At 41.3% G+C, this 15,548-nt stretch overlaps 2 pseudogenes; both read right to left on the bottom strand.

Annotated features, from left to right (window-relative positions):
- Positions 1-4,787: 4,787 nt before the first annotated feature.
- LOC100396367 (homeobox protein Hox-A13 pseudogene) lies at positions 4,788-7,632 on the bottom strand (annotated as a pseudogene).
- A 4,471-nt stretch (positions 7,633-12,103) lies between these two features.
- On the bottom strand, positions 12,104-13,528 carry LOC100407040 (5'-nucleotidase domain-containing protein 1 pseudogene; annotated as a pseudogene).
- Positions 13,529-15,548: the final 2,020 nt, after the last annotated feature.

Below are 15,548 nucleotides of genomic sequence, written 5' to 3'. Positions count from 1 at the left end.
AGGCTTTTTTTGTGTGGTAGGCTCTTAATTGCTGTCTCAACTTCAGATCTTGTTATTGGTCTATTCATAGTTTCAGCTTCCTCCTGGTTTAGGCTTGGGAGGATACAAGTGTCCAGGAATTTATCCATTTCTTCCAGGTTTACTAGTTTATGTGCATAGAGTTGTTTGTAATATTCTCTGATGATGGTTTGAATTTCTGTGGAATCTGTGGTGATTTCCCCGTTATCGTTTTTTATTGCATCTGTTTGGTTGTTCTCTCTTTTCTTTTTTATCAGTCTGGCTAGTGGTCTGTCTATTTTGTTGATCTTTTCATAAAACCAGCTCTTGGATTTATTGATTTTTTGAAGGGTTTTTCGTGTCTCTATCTCCTTCAGTTCTGCTCTGATCTTAGTTATTTCTTGTCTTCTGCTGGGTTTTGAGTTTTTTTTTATCTTGCTCCTCTAGCTCTTTCAATTTTGATGATAGGGTGTCAATTTTGGATCTCTCCACTCTTCTCATGTGGGCATTTACTACTATATATTTTCCTGTAGAGACTGCTTTAAATGTGTCCCAGAGATTCTGGTATGTTGTGTCTTCGTTCTCGTTGGTTTCGACGAACATCTTTATTTCTGCCTTCATTTCATTGTTTATCCAGTCAACATTCAAGAGCCAGTTGTTCAGTTTCCATGAAGCTGTGCAGTTCTGAGTTAGTTTCTGAATTCTGAGTTCTAACTTGATTGCACTATGGTCTGAGAGACTGTTTGTTATGATTTCAGTTGTTTTGCATTTGCTGAGGAGTGCTTTACTTCCAATTATGTGGTCAATTTTCGAGTAGGTGTGATGTGGTGCTGAGAAGAATGTATATTCTGTGGATTTGGGGTGGAGAGTTCTGTAAATGTCTATCAGGTTTGCTTGTTCCAGGTCTGAGTTCAAGTCCTGGATATCCTTGTTAATTTTCTGTCTGGTTGATCTGTCTAATATTGACAGTGAAGTGTTAACGTCTCCCACTATTATTGTGTGGGAGTCTAAGTCTCTTTGTAAGTCATTAAGAACTTGCCTTATATATCTGGGTGCTCCTGTATTCGGTCCATATATATTTAGGATCATTAGCTCTTCTTGTTGTATCGATCCTTTTGCCATTATGTAATGACCTTCTTTGTCTCTTTTGATCTTTGTTGCTTTAAAGTCTATTTTATCAGAGATGAGAATTGCAGCTCCTGCTTTTTTTTGCTCTCCATTTGCTTGGTAAATCTTCCTCCATCCCTTTATTTTGAGCCTTTGTGTATCCTTGTATGTGAGATGGGTTTCCTGGATACAGCACACTGATGGGTTTTGGCTTTTTATCCAATTTGCCAGTCTGTGTCTTTTGATTGGTGCATTTAGCCCATTTACATTTAGGGTTAATATTGTTATGTGTGAATTTGATCCTGCCATTTTGATGCTAGCTGGCTGTTTTGCCCATTAGTTGATGCAGATTCTTCATTTTGTTGATGCTCTTTAGCACTTGGTATGTTTTTGGAGTGGCTGGTACTGGTTGTTCCTTTCTATGTGTAGTGCCTCTTTCAGGAGCTCTTGTAAAGCAGGCCTGGTGGTGACAAAATCTCTGAGTACTTGCTTGTTCACAAAGGATTTTATTTTTCCTTCACTTATGAAGAATTTGTCAGGACCTTTCCATATGTGTATTTCAACACCAGCCTGGTTTTGAGGCAGGTTTGAAGACTCTTTCCATAATTCTCATCTCTAAAGAAGCTGTGAGTCCTCGGGGGAGGTTGGAGAGGTTTCCGGCAGCCAATTTTGTAACCAATCAATACTATTTTCCATAAAATGATGAATCTGGTTCTTCCATTCGCTATTACTTTCCTCTAATATGGAGATAAAATTAACCTGCATCTCACAATTCTGCATCCCATGGCTACTGACTCCACCAATGTTTTAATACATGTGCGCATAGGATGGATTTGACAGAAACACATTATCCTATGTGTGTATTAAATATATAAACATACTAATGTGTTCTTTATGACTCTGAAAACAGCACCTGATTGTTTTTAGAGGTCAACAGTAGATATAATAATATTGTTATTACAGTTTTGATGTAAGTTGCTAATATTAAATGTATTTATTTCTCCCACAAATCAAATGGCAGATTCACAAGCATCAATATAAGATTGCACACGACCCTGGAGCAGTACTCAGCTCTGAGTTATCCAGGATAACTCACGTTCTGTATCCAATCCTGTGGTCATTTTGTAGATATGAGACTGACCTCTCAAGAGGTGGATTTCTTTGAATTTCTGAAATGTAACTCTAGACTTCCAGAGTTAGCAAGGCATCGGAATCTTAATTTGCTCTAAAGACTCCCCAGTAGCTCTAAATAGAGTTAGAGACCACCTTGGAGGGAGAGGACCAGGAAAGAATGGTGATTTAAGAACACCTGTTAGCCTAAAACAAAAATGTACAGCTTTAAAGCAGATCTGCAGAAACCTGATGCAGAGCAAGCCACTGCGAAGATAAACCAAACTTAGCCATTAGAGACAAGGAGCAAGGCTTCATCTTGTAAAGTACATTTTGTACCTCAACTCTAGAAATCACCTTAAATTACAGTATGTTGGGTCATCAGCAATTAATGATATATCTGTACAGATTCTACAAATATATATAGAAGCACACACAAGCACTAATATGCAAATGTATACATGTGTACACATATATGATATGTATTTTATACAAGGACATGTATAATTTACATATATTCAAATTTGCTCCATCTGGAGCCAAATAACTGAGTACTGAATTTCTGAAGTCAAGGAGGTAAGAGCTCTGGATTCCCTTGGTTGAAGAATTACAAGGAGGCTTGTCAACACGAGGTGGCGCCCTTGATCTACTAATCCAGCTGAGGCCACTTCATGAGCTGTCAAAAGTCAAGGTCACAAATTGTCTTTTTTTCGTCAAGGTCAAGGTTTAAGGCCTTTTGTAGTCTTGTCATTTCAACAAATATCAAAACCTGCCCTCTCAGACACATGCGGACCCAACAGCAGATTATAAAATACGGCAGCCAGCCGGGCGTGGTGGCTCAAGCCTGTAATCCCAGCACTTTGGGAGGCCGAGACAGGTGGATCACGAGGTCAGGAGATCGAGACCATCCTGGTCAACATGGTGAAACCCCGTCTCTACTAAAAATACAGAAAATTAGCTGGGCATGGTGGCGCGTGCCTGTAATCCCAGCTACTCAGGAGGCTGAGGCAGGAGAATTGCCTGAACCCAGGAGGCGGAGGTTGCGGTGAGCCGAGATCGCGCCATTGCACTCCAGTCTGGGTAACAACAGTGAAACTCCGTCTCAAAAAAAAAAAAAAAAAAAGCAGCCTAGGCGTTGCTGATACACAACTGGTTTTCATTTTCCACAGGGAGCCTGGGAATTCATACCATCTCTTCCTCCTTTCTTTTCTTCTCCCTTTCAGAATACCTGACACTTTTATCTCCTTGAAGCACTTATCATTTTTAAGGATTTTAGTTATGAGGGGTTTCTCCCTCTTAAAAATTTAGTAGCAAAAAAAGCACTGAATAATAATAAAGAATGGTCCTCGGTTTATGTAAGACAAACCTGCTCCTTTTCTTTCTGTGCAGTGCACATTTAGCATAGAAAAGTAAAGAGTATTTTCTTCAGATTTTATTGGCAGTGACTATTTTATCATCAGAAGTAGTACCACTATATCGCTATCTACAGGTCTACTTTTTTTTCTTATTTAGTAGAAACATTTAAAAAGCAGGTGCAGAAGTACATTTTCACCGTGTGCTGAATGTCTTTATTTCCAAGATATCATTCTATAGTGAATATGAACAAAACGCATGTGCTGGTTGAAATAACTGCTTGATTAAAAATGTGCTGCGAAGATGAATTACTAATCTTTCTAATGCAGTCTGATAACTCAGTAAACAAGGAAAAACACCACTCTCTTAATAGTTCAAAATATAGAATGTAGACACCTAAATGTTTCAGGAAAATTAATTTTCATTCTGAGTTTTCTTAAAAAGGAAAATGACTTCTCCCGCTAATGTTTAGCAAATATTGAGAAATGCCAATTTAAATGAAGAAAGGAATTGTGTTGAAACCAAAGTTCATCATGTTGGGACGGAAACTCCCTGAAGATTTCACATAAAGTGAATTCTGCAGATCATCTGATGATTTAAACATTTTTTTAAAAAATACCAAATCCTTTGGAAAATAACTGATATTGGGGCAGTAAATATAATCCAAATGCCAGAAAATATACTTGTTATAAGCAATGAAAAGTTATTCTTAAAAGGATATTAGCAACCCGGTTCGTAGCCTGAAAGGTTCAGCTCGTTGGTTTTACTATGCTACCAAGACAAATGATCATCAGAAGAGCTTTCTCTCCCTTTCTCCCTTCATAGCAAATAGTCCAAAATCATTATTTCAGTACCTTCTCATTTTCCCTCTAAATCTATACATAAAATGTTTTGCAGGACATACAACGTCGGTAGGAACCTCACTAAGATTTACCTGAGCAGACACTTAACATGCAAAGGGAATGGCGACCTAAGACGCACAAGCAGATGTTTACAATGGCCTCTTGATTTTGTAACCAGCTTCCAGATTATTGCCATCTAACGCAGTGCCCTAAAATATAACGATCACATAAATACTTACAAGATTTCAGTCACTGCATAACTTATCTGAAATTTCGTATTTTGGGGTTTGACGTTTGACATTTAACGGGCTGGGCTGGTGGGATTGGCGGAAGAACCGGCAGGCTTTACCTTTCTTAACATTTCAAAACAGTTGTAGATTCCATTAAAGAGAAAGAGATCTCCTCCAGGAGAGCAAAATGCCAGTGTCTGTCTCTTTCTCTTTCCCATTATTCAATTATTATTAAACATCATTATCATTATCTGGGCAAAGCAACGAGTTCTGAAGCGTTTCTTCAAGTTGCCTTCTTGCTCCATTTTTTAATCCAATAAATAGTGGTTTTCAGTTTGTTGATGACTTTTTTCTCTTTAACCCTCCTGCTCTGGAACCAAATTGTGACCTGCCGCTCAGAGAGGTTCGTCGTGGCTGATACCCGCCTCCGTTTGTCCTTAGTAATGAATTTGTTCGTGGCGTATTCCCGTTCAAGTTCTTTTAACTGCACCTTGGTGTAAGGCACGTGCTTCTTTCTCCCCCTCCTATAGGAGCTGGCATCCGAGGGATGGGAGACCACGTCGGGCAGAGTGGACTTCCAGAGGTGGGGAGGCTGCGCCTGCTCTTTGGGGCAGTACATGTGGCCGTTCCAGCAGTTGGGCAGCGCCCAGGGCTGGTAGTTTTCCATGGGAAGACCCAGGGGCTCGTGGCGCGAGTCGCCGGGGCCCCCGAGACCCGGCACCACGGGCATATCCAGGTAGCCAGGCATGGGCTGATGATGGTGGTAAGGCCCGGCTGCGTAGCCCTGATGGTAGAAGGCGAACTCCTTAGCGCGGAGCTGAACTCCCCGGCCGCTGGGCCGGCGGTATCCACGTACTTGTCGGCCAAGGCGGCGGCGGCGGCCGAGGCGGGCTGCGCGCACCACTTGATAGCGTTGGGGTGCGGGGCCCCTGCGGGCGCACGGGTAGTGGCCGCTGCCGAAATAGCCACAGCGCAGCGCCGCGGGCCCCAAGGAGCAGGGGCTGCATTGCTTCGCGGCCTCTGTGCCTGCCGGGCCCGCCGGGCCAGGCCCTCCCTGAAATACTTTCTAAAGCATTTCTTTCTGGCCCACTTGGCTTGGAGTCTGGTGGTATCTCTTCCAATGACCCCCTTCTCCCCTGTGTTGACAATTAACCATGAGACAAGTGATTATGGTGCATCACGAGTCTCTTCCTCTCTCTACTCCTCTGTCCTCTGTGGTCACCACTGTTGATCCAGAATCACATATGCAGGTCAGGAGTACCACGTCCCTTTCTCTGAACCATTCCCTGGCTCCAGGGCACATACATTGACTGAAGATGAGCTGCTCTGTGCTCTCCTGGCAGTTAACATTCTCTCAGCACTTAGCTGCGTGCGGAAGGAGGCTCCTGTCTTGAGAGTTCGCCCTTTCTATTGACTTCCTAAGTAGAAAGGCAAAGTTGTCAGAAGTTAGAAGGTTTAAGGTCTGTATGCTGGCTGAGATGTTAAAGGCAAAGTAGGTTTTCACAGACTCTCAATAACTCCTGAACTAACTTCCCTTTACGACATCTTCCAGAGCCCTTTCGCTAGGGACAACTTATGATGAGGACATTAGGTAAGGATGTCTAACCCCTGAAAGAGTCATGGAGGGTACCACAGACCTGTGTACCTGGACGGGGCTGAGGAGTGGACTCTGACTCCAGACCAGCTGATATTCAAAACTATGACGAACAACTCTTACTTTGGGGATGGGGAGGGCTCTCTGTTATTGATTACCATCGTTCTGGGTCACAGTTATAAATCAGGTATTGGGATTGGGTAGTGGAATGGGTGTTGGACTCAACAGAATCTTCGAAAATATTTCTGGGGGTCGGGATAGGCCGTGAATATTATAGCTGTTTGGAAACACTTGTGCCAACCTGAAGACGGTGTTTCTTTTTCTTCCCCAATTAGCAGGGCTGTGTTCTGTTGGTCATCTGGGAGGGGGTCAGTCTAGAGTTAGAATATCTAGGGATGATGTAAAGGAATATGACAGTCCAGAAATCTACCAGATTAAGAGCCAGTCTGAGCTCAGAGAGGATTTTGAGGCAAAATCTGGCATTTTATTTTTAGATGGAGCTGAGCATTGTGACAGTAGCCGGCACTAGATGAACTGAAGTTCAGGAGATAAGGTAAAAGTGTCCAAGGTGAACTGAGGTTTCTAGCCATTTTATCCCCGGGGCCCATTTGCTGACTCTGCGCATGAACTGAGGACTGACCTTTGCTCAGACAGAGGACATTAGATGGGTCAAATGACATTAAATACCAAGCAGTGGATCCCTAAAGTATGGGGAACAAATGAGGTGATCCCTTTAGTTGCCCAGCTTACTGCCCTGAGAGTGTTTCTGGGTTACAAGTGGAAAGCTGAGTTTCCAGCCTGGTGAACTCCTTGAGCTGAGAACAGAAGTACAGAACTCAGAAGAGTTTTGCATGAGTGGTGGAGAACAATTAGCCTAAGACTAAATGCTTATTGTAGGCAGAACCACGGCCTTCCAAAGATGTCTGCATAGTAATTCCCAGAATCTGTGATTCTGTTAGGTTACGTGTTGAAGGGTAACTACGACTGCAGATGGAATCGTTTGCTAATCAGCTCACCTTGAGATGGAAAGATTACCCTGTATTATATAATTAGGCCCAATCTAGTAAGTGCAAGAGGTAAGTCAGAGCGATAGGACATGAAAAGAGCTTAACTTGCTGTTGCTGGCTTTTGAAGATGAAAAAGAATTATAAACCTAGGAATATGGGTAGCCTTAGGAGCAAGGAAATGGATTCTCAGAGCCTCCAGGAAGAAACAGTGTGGCTTGTAGTTAGGGAAGACCCATTTTGGACATACATTTGTATTGTTTTTAAGTCACTAAGTTTGTTGTAATTTGTCAACGGCAGTGATAAAAAATGAATACAACACGGCTAAGGTCTGATCTAATATCTTAAATGCAAGAGCCATAGGATCAAGTCATTTCCAAGTAACTTACCTGCATCCTAGAACAAAGCCCAAGAATATTTGTAGGAAAAGAAAAATGTTCAGCACCAAACAAGAAAACATTCACCATATCCGACATCAGAAAGAAATTATGAGGCATTCAAAAAAATAGAAAAATAAAACCGTAATGAGAAAAAAATCCATCAACTGAAATCGACTCAGACTTGATACAGAGGATAGAAATAGCAGACAGTTGAAACAATAATAAGTTTATATGTTCAAAGGCTGGAGGAAAAATTGAACATGTTTATATATATAAATATATGTCTGTTTTGTCACATGTCTGAAAGACCCAAATTGAACTTCATAGATTAAAACTACAAATCATGAGAAGAAAAATATACTGGATAGGATGAACATTAGATTCGACATTGCAAAGAAAGATTATACTTGAAAGACATAAGAATGGAAACTACAGGCCGGGCACGGTGGCTCAAGCCTGTAATCCCAGCACTTTGGGAGGCTGAGGCAGGTGGATCACGAGGTCAAGAGATTGAGACCACCCTGGTCAACATGGTGAAACCTCGTCTCTACTAGAAATACAAAAAAAATTAGCTGGGCATGGTGGTGTGTGCCTGTAATCCCAGCTACTCAGGAGGCTGAGGCAGGAGAATTGTTTGAACCCAGGAGGTGGAGGTTGCGGTGAGCCAAGATCGTGCCATTGCACTCCAGCCTGGGTAACAAGAGCGAAACTCTGTCTCAAAAAAAAGAATGGAAACTACACAAAATAAAACAGAAAAAAAGGCGTAAAAATGAACAGCATATCAGTGAATTGTGGAAAAAGTTCAAGAGGCATAATAATTGGTACTATGTGTGTCCCCTCCAAAATTCATGTTCAAACTTAATCTCCATTGTGGGGGTATGAATTGGGGCCTTTTAGGAAGAGATTAGGTCATGTGAATGGGATTAAGGCATTTCTTGAAAGCAAAGAACCCCTGTCACCAGACACCAGTGCTGGTGCCTCGATCCAGGGCTTCCCAGCCTCCGGAACTACAAGAAATAAGTTTCTATTATTTCAAAATTACCGAGTCTGTGGTATTTTATTATGGAATGAATGAACCAAGACAAATGGAATGCCCGAACAAGGAGAGGAATAGAACAACTATTAGTAGAAATAGGGACCCAAATTTCCCCAAATTTGATGAACCTTATAAAGCCACAGATCTAATTTGCTCAATTAACCCCAAGCACAAGAAATAGGAAAATAACTACACAAAGGCAAAGCCTAATACAATCTCTCAAAACCTGTTAGAAAATTGTAAAAGCAGCCAGAGGAAAAACAACTAGTTATGTACAAAGGAAGAAGGGTGATAGCAGTTTTGTCATCAAAAAATTGTCAGCTAGAACACAGTGGACCAACATCTGTTAGGTACTGAAGGAAACAAACCCTCAACCTAGAATTATTTACCCAGTAAAATTATGTTTCAGAAAATGAAGGTGAAGTAAGAACTTACATTAAAAAACTGAGGCCAGGCATGATGGCTCATGCCTGTAATCCCAGCACTTTGGGAAGCTGAGGCAGGGAGATGGCTTGAGGCCAGGACTTTGAGACCAGCCTGGGCAATATAGCAAGACCCCATCTCTAAAAAAAAATAGTCAGCTGTGGTGTTACGCACCTGTGGTCCTAGCTACCCAGGAGACTGGGACAAGGGACAAGGGTATTGCAGTTGCTTTCCTGAGCTCAGGAGTGGGAGGCTGCAGTGAGCTATGATGCACTGTACTGCAGCCTGGGTGACAGAGTGACACCTTGTCTCTAACAAAAGCAAAACAAAATGGCTGGCAGAGTGACTTTCATTTCCAGGAAGATGGGATAGCCATGCTTTTCCCTAGTCCCCCCGGTAAGTAGAACTAAAACCCTGGACATTTTCTATATTATAAACATAAGGAGACTCTGAAAAGGGCAGACTGACTAGACCTCAAGGTCCAAAAATGACAGTTAGTTGTCTGCTCTCTTTAGCTCATGAACCAGGAAAGGGGCAGCCTAACAAGGGTTCGACTTCTTTCTTTTGCAATTAGATATCCAGCTTTCCCAGAACCATTTGTTGAAAAGACTGTCTTTTCCCCACTGGATGGTCTTGGTTCCCTTCTCAGAAATCGTTTGACCATATACACAGGGTTTATTTCTGGGCTTTTTATTTTATTTCATTGGTCTATATGTCTTTGTGTTAGTACCACACTGTTTTGATTACTTGAACTTTGTATTACATTTTGAAGTCAGGAGATATGAGTCTTCCAACTTTGTTCTTTTTATTTATTTTATTTTAAGAAAAAATAGCTTTATTTTGAAAAGAAACCAGTTATCTATTTAAAGCATACATGAGATAGCATCCTTTAATCCTAAGCTTGATTATTTATGCTCATTGTAATATTCCAATGACATTCTGGAAATAAATTTCAAGTATATCACCTATACTTATTGCTAAATATCAAACAAAGCTACTGGTAGGGAAAAATTTCAGTATATATATATATATATATATTTTCTTTTTTTTACCTACCCTGAGATGCTCATCCCACAGTATATCTGGGATTTATCTGAACATTTATAAATTTTAACAAAATTCTTTTCTTTCCATTGCATGCATTGATATGCTAAATTCTCCACTACAATCCAGGTAAAATAATGACAGAGTTTGAAAACCAGATAGTGAAAATCAGTGTGTTTTCTAATACTGCCCATGACAGACAGACAGAATGAAATTACAGCATAAACAGTAGCCAGGAACCTGTACTACAAACATTATTTGGCTCCAAGTATCTTGCAACAAATAGCTACTAATATGACTACAGCCAGCACACGGAACACAACAGGCCTGGGTTGTAGTATTCCTGTCAAACCCGGTCAAGCATTTCTCAAACTTGCTGTTCATTATGACCACCCTTTCCAATTACAGAAATCAAATTCAAATTAAATTCATAGTTTTAACTACACATTTCTTCCTCATGAGATCAATTAACACTAAGGAATACCATTTTGTTGAATAGGATGATTCTGGAAGTCTACAATCCATATCTAAGATTTTTTTTTCACCCCAAGAACCAATTTTTGTCCCCAGTTGAGAATGGAAGGTTTAAAGTTGATTAAGTAAATTAAACAGCCTTTAACATGATTAGGAAAAAACCTAGTGGGTAAGAATGGAGGTTGAGATAGTTGACCTCTAGAGCATCTCTCTTCCATACTTGCTGTATGAACAAAGAACACATCATGTCTTTATATTTTCTTGTTTTGGAAAACACAGGATTTGAAAATCACTTAATCTGACTGGACTCAGTGTTCTTGACTATGAGTTGAAAGAACTGGTATAGGTCAGTTGGTTTTCAATTCTGGCTGCAGTTTCCTAGGGCACACAAAAGATAACAGTGCTCAGCTTTATTTATCCAGACCAATTAAGCCCGTATTTGGAGGATGTGGTCTAGCCAGTGGGTTCTCCAACTATAAGGTAAATCAGAATCACCTGCTGAGCTTGTTAAACCGCATATTGGTAGGCCCCACTCTCAGAGCTTCTGATTCAGCAGGTTTTGGGTGGGGCCTGCAAATGTGCATTATGAAGTCCTCAGGTCATGCTATGCTATTAGTTTATGGAACACACTCTGAGAACCACTGGACTAGGCATATGTGTAAGACTGAGTTTGTGTGTGTGTGTGTGTGTGTGTGTGTGTGTGTGTGTCCATCCCCAGGTGAATTTTTTTTTATTGATTTTTTTTTGCTTTTTCTTTTTTAATTGCATTTTAGGTTTTGGGGTACATATGAAGAACATGCAGGATTGTTGCATAGGCACACACGTGGCAGTGTGATTTGCTGCCTTCCTCCCCTTCACCTATATCTGGCATCTCTCCCCATGCTATCTCTCCCCAACTCACCACCCCCCACTGACCCTCCCCTATTTCCCCCCAACAGACCCCAGCATGTAGTGCTCCCCTCCCTGTGTCCATGTGTTCTCATTGTTCAACACCCACCTATGAGTGAGAACATGCAGTGTTTGATTTTCTGTTCTTGTGTCAGTTTGCTGAGAATGATGGTTTCCAGGTTCATCCATGTCCCTACAAAGGACACGAACTCATCGTTTTTGATGGCTGCATAGTATTCCATGGTGTATATGTGCCACATTTTCCCAGTCCAGTATATCATCGATGGGCCTTTGGGTTGATTCCAAGTCTTTGCTATTGTAAACAGTGCTGCAATGAACATTCGTATGCATGTGTCCTTATAGTCCCCAGGTGAATTCTAATCTTAAAACTATTGTATAGAAAACATCAATACGGTTCTAAGTTCTAGGATGCTGAGATTTTAATATAATAAGAGTTGCTAGACATCAAGATGGTTTATAGAAAGGAGATCTATGGACAAGTATCAACTTCTTGGTCAATTGTCATTAAAAACTTGTTCCTGAAAGCCTTTTACAGGAATTTTTGAAAAGTAACTTTTGTTTAACTGCGTATATGGGTCTTCATTTTTCAGTAAAGACAACTTATTTGGTTATCAGTCTGTCATCACTTGATAAGACCGAGGAGGGTTTGGATAGTAGCCAGCTGTTTTGGAATTGCCTGAAGAGCATCTTGTAAATTTGGAGTCCAGAGGTGATCCTGTGATTGCTTCAATACTTGGAATCGCGATAGGGCTGTAAGTACTGATTCTCTTACAAGACCACGTATAAACCAAGGAGTCTTCTGTATGTTCCAGTCCCAAAGTTGAATCAATGAAAAAAGAGCCCCATTTTTAGATGAAGTATTTAGAGGCTTTGCCTTTGGTCCCTCATATTTTCCTTTCTTCTCTGGGGGCTCTGACTCCTCAGGCCTCTGCCTCCTTGTGCCTTCGTCCCCTCTGAGTTCTTCCAGGATAAGGACTGTCGCCCAATGACTATAGTGCTGAGCTGGGAAGATGTTTAAATGCATGCTGTCACCAAAATAAAATGCCAGTCATTTTCTTCAGAAGTTCATCGAGGTGGACAGCGTTTCCTTGGAGGTACCAGCCAGGTTTATCCAGAGATGGCAGTGCCTCCTGTTCCTTATCATTCTCAAGTGTCCGGAAAGGTCTCTGACTTGGTAAGTGGGAGAAGAAACCAGGCCTCAATGCATTTGTAATCACAATGTCAAAAAGGTCAAAAATCATTCTCAAGGATATATTCGCAGAGAAGTCTACAGTAATCACTGTGAAAACTGGTAATTAACAGAAGAATTTTCCCAGCATTCTTCAGCTGTTGAAGCCATTTTTCACAGATTCAGGACAACTGTGTAAGTACCTGCCTGGATCTCCTTTCATTTCTGGGAAGTATATTCCAGAGATTTCCTTAAAAGCTGACATTTTATAATTGTGTTGTATAGCAGCAGCTATGTCCTTCCAAAAATCCAATGTTTTTTGACCATTGCTCTGTTTTGTTAAATAGTCTGCCACCCTGGCACATGGAAGAGCTCCTGGCAGGTCAAAGTAGTTGCCCTGAGCGGCAAGCCATCCAGTGTCCGACAAGCACTTCCACTCTTTCTTGCCATCTGCCTCTGCCAGCACTGCTGGAGTCATCGTCTTGGTGCCATGGCTTGCCCTGAGGACAGTGCCATTATCTGCAAGTTTAAGGAAGTTCCCATCTTCTAGATCCAATGCCAAACCCTTGCAACAGAAATCCCAATCCTCTGGGGTCACATCAAGCAATTCCTTATCATACCCTTTCTCCTTCACTAGGAACTGGGCAAAGCTATTATAAATGAGTGGGGTGCTCTCGGGCACGTTGTAGCGACACAGAGTGTGGTCCAGGTCAAATCCGACCATGTCGCAGGTGGCCAGGGAGAAGTGCTGACCCATGGCTGCACGAGGAGCACCAGGGAGCACCTCGGCCGGGGAGGGTGCCCCAACTTTGTTCTTTTAAAAAGCTTTTTGTAGAGAAAAGTTTTTGCTATGTTGCCCAGGCTAGTCTTGAACTCTTGGCCTCAAGCAATCCTCCTGCCTGAGCCTCCCAAAGTGCTGGGATTACAGACATGAGCCACCACACCCAGCTTGTTCTTTTTCAAAATTGTTTTGTCTATTCAGGGTCCCTTGAGATTCCATATGAATGTAGGATGGATTTTTCTAAATTTGCAAAAAAAAAAGGTTTTGGGATTTTAATAGAGGTTGCATTGAATCTGTATATCGCCGTTGGTAGTACTGACATCTTAGAAATGTTAAATCTTCCAATCCATAAATATGGGGAGTCTTTCCACTTTTTCCATGTGTTCTTTAATATTTTTCAGCAATATTTTGTAGTTTTCATTGTTCAAGTCTTCCACCTCCTTGGCTAATTCCTATGTATTGTTTTATGCTGTTGTAAATAAAATTATTTTTTGAATTTCCTCCTTTAACTGGTAATTGTTAGGGTATAGAAACACACATTCTTTTTCTGTGCTATTTTGTGTCCTGGTACTTTGCTAAAGTCACTTATTATTTCTAATAGTTTTTTTGTGAAATCTTCAGTATTCTACGACATTTAAGATTATGTCGCCTATGAACAGACGTAATTTTACTTTCTTTCCCTATTTGAATTCCTTTTAGCTCCCTGGCTTCTTATCCCAGCAATCCTCTGGGGGATTCTCTGCACTTTCTAAGGCTGTGGCAAACACTCTTCTTTAGAGAAGACCTGCCTTCCACCATCCTTTCTTCTCTGAGACATCCTCCCGCGGATGAGAACGGGATTGCCTTTGAGAATTCTCAATGTCCCACTCTCTGGTTAGGAAAAAATGTCTTATCCTATATGCCCTGCACATAGGGTTCTCTTAGAGGGACAGAACTAATAGGGTGTCTCTGTGTGTGTGTGTGTGTGTGTGTGTGTGTGTGTGTGTGTGAATATATATATAATATTAGATGGAAGTTTATTAGTGTTAACTTACACAATCACAAGGTCCCACAATAGGGTGTCTGCAAGCTGAGGGGTAAGGAGAGCCAGTCCAGGTCCCCAAACTGAAGAACTTGGGGTTCAATGTTCGAGGGCAGGAAGCACCCAGCGTGGGAGAAAGATGGAGGCTAGGCTCACCTCTCTTTTCACATTTTTCTGTCTGCTTATGTTCAGTGGAAGCTGATTAGATTGTACCCACCAGATCAATGGTGGGTCTGCCTTCCCCAGCCCACTGACTCAAACGTTAATCCCTTCTGGCAACACCCACACAGACACAGCCAGGATTAATACCCTTTATCCTTCAGTCCAATCAAGTTGACACTCAGCATTAATCATCACAGATGGCATCAATTGTAGTGTAGGAAGTGAAAAGTTATTGCATTGAACAGCCCCTAAAAACGTCTGGAGAAAACGTATTTCCCACTTGACCCTAATGATGGCTTTAAATACCAAAAAATAAAGAGAACCACTGACTTCCATTGTCTTTCAGAGACAGGAGCCCTTTAATGCACTTAAAGTTGGAAAAATGGCTCTGCGTCTAGGGCCATGCAGTGAAAGAGTTGCACGGTCAATGGCATAGGCAAGGGCAGAATGGAGTTAATGACAATGGCCATAAGAGGATGAAGAAAACAATTTGGGGCCTTTGATGCATCAGATGAGCTGGCTCAGGGAAACATTCCACAATTGTAGAGAAACAACTTGAGCGCATTTTCCACTCGGTGGGCACTATGTATTTATTCTAGGATCTTCGTTCATTCTTTCACAGACTGGCTACCTGTTGGCTTAGGCCCACAGTGACTTTTCTGAAGCGTGAGTGATTCGCACAACAGCATACACACACCTGAAAGAAATGGTGAATTTCTAGTTTTCATATTGTAGTCTCTGACTTAACCAAAGAATTCACTGCTATAGATCCTATTAATATTAATGATGCCTACAAATATGCAGATTTAATGATATCTTATAATAATATATGGTTAAAAAAATACATGGTAGAACTGTAGTCCAGGGATATTAATAGAAGTGGCAAATAACATTACAACATTTATTTTTAAAA

This window comes from Callithrix jacchus, chromosome 18 (genome assembly GCF_049354715.1).
Source record: "Callithrix jacchus isolate 240 chromosome 18, calJac240_pri, whole genome shotgun sequence".
Classification (NCBI taxonomy): domain Eukaryota; kingdom Metazoa; phylum Chordata; class Mammalia; order Primates; family Cebidae; genus Callithrix; species Callithrix jacchus.
This window is presented reverse-complemented; position numbering and strand designations above follow the sequence as displayed.